The sequence below is a fragment of the Marmota marmota genome, unplaced genomic scaffold (genome assembly GCF_001458135.2).
Source record: "Marmota marmota marmota unplaced genomic scaffold, marMar, whole genome shotgun sequence".
Classification (NCBI taxonomy): domain Eukaryota; kingdom Metazoa; phylum Chordata; class Mammalia; order Rodentia; family Sciuridae; genus Marmota; species Marmota marmota.
Window position 1 is genome coordinate 4,422,045 of NW_026000283.1, and position 7,547 is coordinate 4,429,591.

Below are 7,547 nucleotides of genomic sequence, written 5' to 3' on the forward strand. Positions count from 1 at the left end.
TTTTTTTAGTTTTCGGCAGACATAACATCTTTGTTTGTATGTGGTGCTGAGGATCGAACCCAGGCTGCACACATGCTAGGCGAGCGCGCTACCGCTTGAGCCACATCCCCAGCCCCTGTCTTCTTGTGTTTTGTTTAGTGTTCTGTAGTTGTCCCTGTAGAGGTCTTTCTCCTTTTTGGGTAGGTTTATCCCTAATCATTTAATTTTTTGAAGCTATTATGAATGAAATTGTTTTCCTAATTTCTTTTTTTAAGCAGATTAATTATTGGTGTGTGGGAAAGCTATTTATTTATTTTTTGTTAAATTTTGTGTGAACTATTTTGCTGAATTTGTTTATCATTTTTAGAAATCTTCTGGTGGAGCTTTTAGTCTCATATAAGTATAGGATTATACCATCTGCAAACAGTGATAATCTTACTTCCTCCTTTCCTATTTGTATCCCTTTATTTCCTTCTCCTGCCTGATTGTTCTGTCCTAATGTCTCAAGGACTATATTGAATAGGAGTGGTGAGAATGAACATTCTTTCCTTATTCCTGATTTTAGAAGAATTCCTTCAGTTTTTCCCCATGGATATGATGTAGGCTTTGGGTTTACCATACCTAGCCTTTATTATGTTGATGTTCTGCATCTATTGAGGTGATCATGTGATTTTTGTCTTTCACTCAATTTATGTGATATACTAAATTGATTAATTTTTATATTTTGAAATATCCTTGCATCCTTAGAACAAGACATCCTCAAATAAGGTGTATAACCTTCTTAATGCATTGTTGAAGTATTGATATTTTTAAAAAATATTTTTTTAGTTGTCAATGGACCTTTATTTTATTTATTTTTATGTGGTGTTGAAAATTGAACCCAGTGCTTCACACATGCTAGACAAGAACTCTACCACTGAGCTACAACCCCAGCCCCAAGTGTTGATATTTTAAGGATTTTTTGCATCTTTTTATCAAGGATATTGGTATATAATTTTCTCCTTAAAGTGTCCTTATCTAGCTTTAGTATCAGGATGATAATCATTTTACAGAATTATTGTTATTACTTCTTTTTAGTTATACATGACAATAGAATTTATTTGGACATAATGATTAAAGCATGGAATATAATTTGTTCTAATTCAGTCCCTAATACTTCCCCTTCCCCTCCCCTCCTGCTTCTCCCTTCTCTTCTTTCTGCTATCCAATTATAAATGTATGTATATATATATATATATATGTAATATAAATTATATATATGTAATATAAATTATATATAATATATAATATAAATAATATACATTATATATAAATATGCATACATGTATAACTGAATTGACATTATATATGTTATATAATGACATGATATATATTTAAATTTTATATATATGTGTGTGTGTGTGTGTGTGTACGTGTGTGTGCATGTGTGTGTCTTGTAGATGATCATGATGGCAAGATTCACTGTAGTGTATTCACATATGTACATAGGAATATTAGATCAGATTAATTCCACTGTTTTTTTTTCTATTCTAGACCTCCTCCCTTCTCTTCATTCCCCTTTGTTTACTCTACTAATATTTCTTCTATACAGAATTATTTTTACTTCTTGAAATAATTTCAGAAGCATTGACATTAGTTTTCTTTAACAGTCTGGTAGAATTCAGCTGTGAATCCATCTGGTCCTGGTTGTTTCTTTGTTGGAAAACATCTTATTACTGCTTAAATCTCACTGTTTGTTATTGTTTTCTTTAGGTTTTCTATATCCACTTGATTCAATTTTGGTAGGTAATAGGTATCCATGAATTTATCCCTTTTATCTAGGTATTCTAACTTATTAAAGTATATGATTTTAAACCAGTTTCTAATAATCCTCTGTATTTCAGTGGTGTTTATTGTGATACATCCTTTTCCTCCAATTTTATTTATTTGAGGGTTCTCTCTTTTTTGATTACTTTTCTAAGGGTCTGTCAATCTTATTTTCTGTTTTTTTTTTCTTTCAAAGAGCCAACTTTTGTTTCATTAATCTTTTTATTGTTCTTTTGTTCTCTGTTTCATTGATTGTTTTTTGCTCTGATTTTTATTATTTTTATACCGGTTTAGGGAATGTTTTCTTCTTGTTTTTCTGTCACCTGGAACTACACAATTAGATTGTTTATTTTTTATGTAGGAACTTATTATAACTATGAATTTTTCTTTTAGAATTACCTTTGTTATGCCCCATAGATTTTGGTATGTTGTTTTTCTATTCTCATTTAATTATAAAAACTTTTAAAATTTCCCTCTGATCAAATCTTCATTCAAGTGCATATTGTTCAATGTCCATATGTTTATATTTGAAAAAAACTACCAAACTATATTGCAAAATTATTTTGCCATTTTACATACCCATCAGTAGTAAATGAGGTATCATTTCTCCACCTCTTATTTGCTATGAACTGAATGTTTGCCTACCTACTGCCCCACCAAAATGTATATTCTGTAACTTTAATCACCAATGTGATGGTATGTGGAGGTAGAACTTTGGGGAGATAATTAGGGATTATTTAGGTCATTATAAAAGAAGAAAGTTCTCTTCAATTTTCTCTCTCTCTTTCTCCATGCATGCACCTAGGCCATGTGAAGAAATAACCAAGAAGAGTGTCCTCCCTGAAACTATGACTTTGCTGGCACCCTGTTTTTTGAACTCCAGCCACCAGTATTCTGAGAAACAATTTTGTGTTGTTTAAACCACCTGATCAACAATATTCTGCTACAGCAGCCTGAATCAACTAAGGTATCATAAAAAAACATATTAATGTCTGTTATTTTCACTAAAACTATCCAAATGGGTATATGCTATCTCAATGTAAACTTACCTAGAATTTCTCTAATGATTTATGACATGTGCATCTTTTGAGATGCTTGATAGTCATTTGTAAATCCTTATTGAAATCCCTCACTTGCTTTTTTTTTTTAAATATTTATTTATTTTAGTTCTCAGCGGACACAACATCTTTGTTTGTATGTGGTGCTGAGGATCGAACCCGGGCCGCACACATGCCAGGCGAGCGCGCTACTGCTTGAGCCACATCCCCAGCCCCCCTCACTTGTAAAATATATTTTGTTTGTTATTTTTTATTAAGTTGTAGGTGTCCTGATAAACTTTGGGTACAAATTCTGTATCAGTTATACAATTAGAAATATTTCCCCTATTCTGTGAATTACATTATCACTTTCTTCATTTTGTCCCTTGAAGTGCAAAATCTTCAATTTCTATGAATTTTAGTTTCCTGATTTTTTTCTTTATAATGATGATATTTTTATCATATCTAAGAAGCCAATATATAACCAAAAGTCACTAATATTTACTCCTATTGTTTATTCTAAGAATTTTATGTTTTGACTCTTACATTTAAGTCCATAATCCAGTTTCAGTATTTTGTGTGTGTGTGTTGTGAGATAATTATCTACATTCTTTCTTTTGCTTATGAATATCTAATTCTTGAATTTTTTGAAAACTTAGCTTTTTCTCCATTGAGTTACTTTACCACCTTGGTAAAAATATATCCTGTTTCTACTTCTGTGCATGCACTTTGATAGTATGTTGCACTGATTACTGTAGCTTTATTGTAAATCTTGAAATGGAAAAAAAATGAGTCTTCAACTTTGTTCTTTTTCAAACTTGATATATTAGCCTGTTATTTGGAACATTCACACATATTGTAATATAAACTTGTCATTTTCTAAATTAAGTTATCCGATTTTGGTAGCAATCTATATTTTTGAATTTGATATAAAATTTATATGCCAAACATTACCATTTTAAGTATTTTAAATTGTGTATTTTAGTGGCTTTTAATGCATTCACAATATTGCTTATTCAACAACAGTATCTGGTTCAAGAATACTTTCATTATCTGAAACTTCTAGAATAAGAAGGTGGACAGGAAGAAAAAGAAGAAAAGAACAAAAAACAGAAGGAAATAAGGAAAGAAGGAAAGGAAAGAAGTCTTCCAATATTCACATATTATGCTTTGGTATTGAGGAATTCCTTAATTATGGGGCAGTCTATGATTCTGCCCCAGCCTCTATTTCCTGCTTACACAGAAACTTAAGGTCAGCTAGAATTGAGAGCACAGTGTCTTCTCAGGTGCTCAGTCGTCATGCTCTCAGTACTGGACACACCCTTTTTCTTCTGAATTTCCTGGAATATATAGGTACTTTTCAGTGACCTTATTCCTGAAATCATGTATTTCCTTATTCTCTTTATTCTCTAGATTTGGTCTTTTTCCTTACTTTCCATGAATGTTATTGAAAACTTCTGAAAAACAGTGTATAATTCATTTACTTTAGTGCTATCCAAGATGCTGCCTGAACCTTGAGAAGGCTTGTGGCAGGCTAAAAAAAAAATGCAGGCTTTTGGGATCATATCCTTCAGGGAGTCATCACATAGGTCAAAATATTCAAGCCTGAGTCTTTGAGAATAAGTTTTATGTTGCTTCCTCCAATTTCAGTGAGCTGCATGAAAATGTAGACTGATTTCTTCAAATTAGAGTGGAGATGGGGAAATTAACAGTTAATTGAAAATTTCACATGTTTTTATAAATTTTAAATTCAGGACGTTTTTCTTCTATATTTCACTGGTTGCTGCAAGTTTTCATGTGATTATAGAGTTCTGAGAGAGTTGATTCTGATATTGTGCCAGTTTATTCTTTACTTTTGCGAAGGGACAGATTTGGATTTATCTACTTTGCCATTTCAGTAACAATTTGCTAAGAATCACTTTCAATTTATAGATCAATATGAGGAGAAATTCAATTTTAACACTACTGAGCTTCCAAATAAACATAGATTTTCTCTGCTTTTATTTAGATCATCTTTAATTTCTCTCAGCAGTGGTCTGTAGTTTTGATTGTGCAAGTCTAGTAAAATACTAGTTTAACTTATTTCTAAGTATTTTTTTTATTTCATGATATTTTGAATGGAATTGTTTTCATTCATTTTCAAATTGTCTATTTCTACAGTAAAATAAATATTAGATTTTTATATATCTTATATCTTGCAACATTCCTGGACAGATTTGTTAGTACTAATAGTTATTATTTGTGAGTGTATTTTTAGAATTTTCTACATACAGTGTCAAGTCAATTGTGAGTAAACTTTTTTTTCCTTTTCAGTCTACATTTTCTCATTCTCTCACGTTCTCTCTCTTTCCTCTATTTCTCTTGCTTTGTTTCACTGACCAGAATCAGTGCTATAATATTGAATACAAATGGTAAAAGCAGACATCCTAGCATCATTCCCCATCAGCTTCTTACCATTAAGCATAATTTTGACTGGAGGTTTTAAAAACATGGCCTTTATTGGGTAGAACAGTTCCACTTCCTTTACTAGTTTGCCGAAGGTTTTCACTATGAATTAATGTTTTATTTTGTCCATTTTTTCTTTTAATTTGATGAACATGTGATTTTTATCTGTTTTTTTCTATTAATTTGGTATTTAAATTGATTTTTAGAGGTTAAACCAATTATGCATTCCTGGGATAATTGAACATTGTATATAATAATTTTCAAAGTTTTGTTGATGCAGCATAAAAGTATTTTGTTGAGAATTTATGTATATTAGTTTACATTTAACATTTCTGTTTATCTATCATCATTATTCCTCTATTTTTCTTTCACTGATTTTTGGTTGCATAAGCATATTTTTGCTGACCTACAATAAATCCTCTCTTCGCCTTCAACATTTTTTTCAATTATATTCTTAATGGTTATTGTACTAGTGCATTTTCTGTTTCTAATATCACAATACCACACACTTAGTGAGTTATAAGGAAAAGAGGACTATTTTCACATAGTGTTCTACAGGTCCAAGGGTCTATATCTGGGATGACATACTTGATGGCAGAGTTCCAAAGCGGTTCAAGGCATCACAAGGCATAAGACAGAGAGCATATTTGTCTCTTTTTATCTTTCTACCACGTTTTTTTATTGGCATCTATTTATTTATTGGCCAGGTTCCTTCTTAACATAACTCATTGCTTTAGTTAAGTACTTATTTAATACTTTAATGCAGGAAGTTAAGAGGGGCAAAAAAGGAAAGAGAGGCATAAATACACACATATGTTAAGGGGATGTATCATACCCTTCTTTCTTTTTGGGCTTAACTATATCTTCTTCATAAATAAAAATGAAACAGAAAAAACAAATGGTTTTAATCTGGTACGTATGCGCATTTTCTTTTTCCATATATTACGTTTGCAAAATATCACAGTCCACTGGCCAAGTATCTAAAAGAAAAAGGTATCAGGAAGGAAAAAAAAAATTAACAAAAGAGGAGCTCAGGAGGCTAGGGCAGGAATGATCCCGAGGTCAAAGCCAGCCTCAGCAAAAGCAAGGCACTAAGCAACTCAGTGAGAGCCTGTCTCCAAATAAAATACAATTAGGCTGGGATGTGGTTCAGTAGTCAAGTACCCCCAAGTTCAATCCCCAGTACCCCCTCAAAGAAAAAAAGTTCAAGAAGGTGGCTTTGGATGGCGTGAAGCGGCCATCTTCAGTAAAAGCAGACAGTGTGCAGGAAAGCCTTGCCAGTCTTCTTCTCGAAAGCTTGCAGCAGGCCGTTGATGTCATTCTCCATGTCACTCAAGTGCAGGATACACTGGCAGATCTCATAGATAATGAGCGCTCCCCAGGTGGCCTCTCTATGGTTGTCCATGATGTCCACGTTGATTACGTTCACTGGCTGGCAGGTTACCTGTTCTCTGGAATTAAGAACTTCCACCACCTGGTCATAGACTAGCTCTTTACATGTGAAGATCAAATCAAACTCATCTTCACAGTCCTGGAACCTTTCTGGCCAGAGCTTGATTCTCCTATTTCTGTCTAACATATATAAAATGCCATTCTGTGCATAGAAGTTTTCATCCTTCCTAAGAAGATCGTGGAACATCTCATCATATGTGGTTCTGAAATCATAAACATTTTGCTTGCCAGGTGCTGGTCCTGGAAGCCTCACGTGAGCTCCTGTTCCAAAGGACCTGACATTGAATCCTGAGTAGGCGGTGCGCCACCATGCTCCGGTTCAGGTTATTGGAGCACAGGACAGCCACCCGCAGACGTGACCAACGCAGATCCATCGCTATCCTGTACTTCCACCCACCTGCTTCAGCCAAAGCAAAATGGAAAGCAGCTAATCCCAGGCAGGGATGCGAAACACCTTTATCCGCTACTCAGATCCCGGGAATCCAGTTTCAGAGGTGTTATCTGTAGAAGGCTGGCTCTATTCATCTGGGCTTCAGATTAGGAGGAATATCATCGTGGAAGAGCTCTTTCTACCACTTTTAAAGTAACCAGGATTCAATCATAGGGGCTCTGCGCTAATAATCTTATCATAATCACTTCCCAAAGACCCTACCTCTTAACATAGTCAAGATAATTTTTCATCCTCTTAATTCCTCACTGTAGGTATTACATTTCAGCATGTGAACACTTTGGAAACATATTCAAAGTGTATGCAAACCATAGATAACAATTACTCTAGAACTAATGTCTTAGTTTGCTTGAGCAGCCATAATAAAATAGCATAGACTG

The 7,547-nt window shown here is 33.5% G+C and overlaps 1 pseudogene; it reads right to left on the bottom strand.

The window, feature by feature from the left end:
• Positions 1-6,510: 6,510 nt before the first annotated feature.
• Positions 6,511-7,093, bottom strand: LOC107153027 (annotated as a pseudogene).
• Positions 7,094-7,547: the final 454 nt, after the last annotated feature.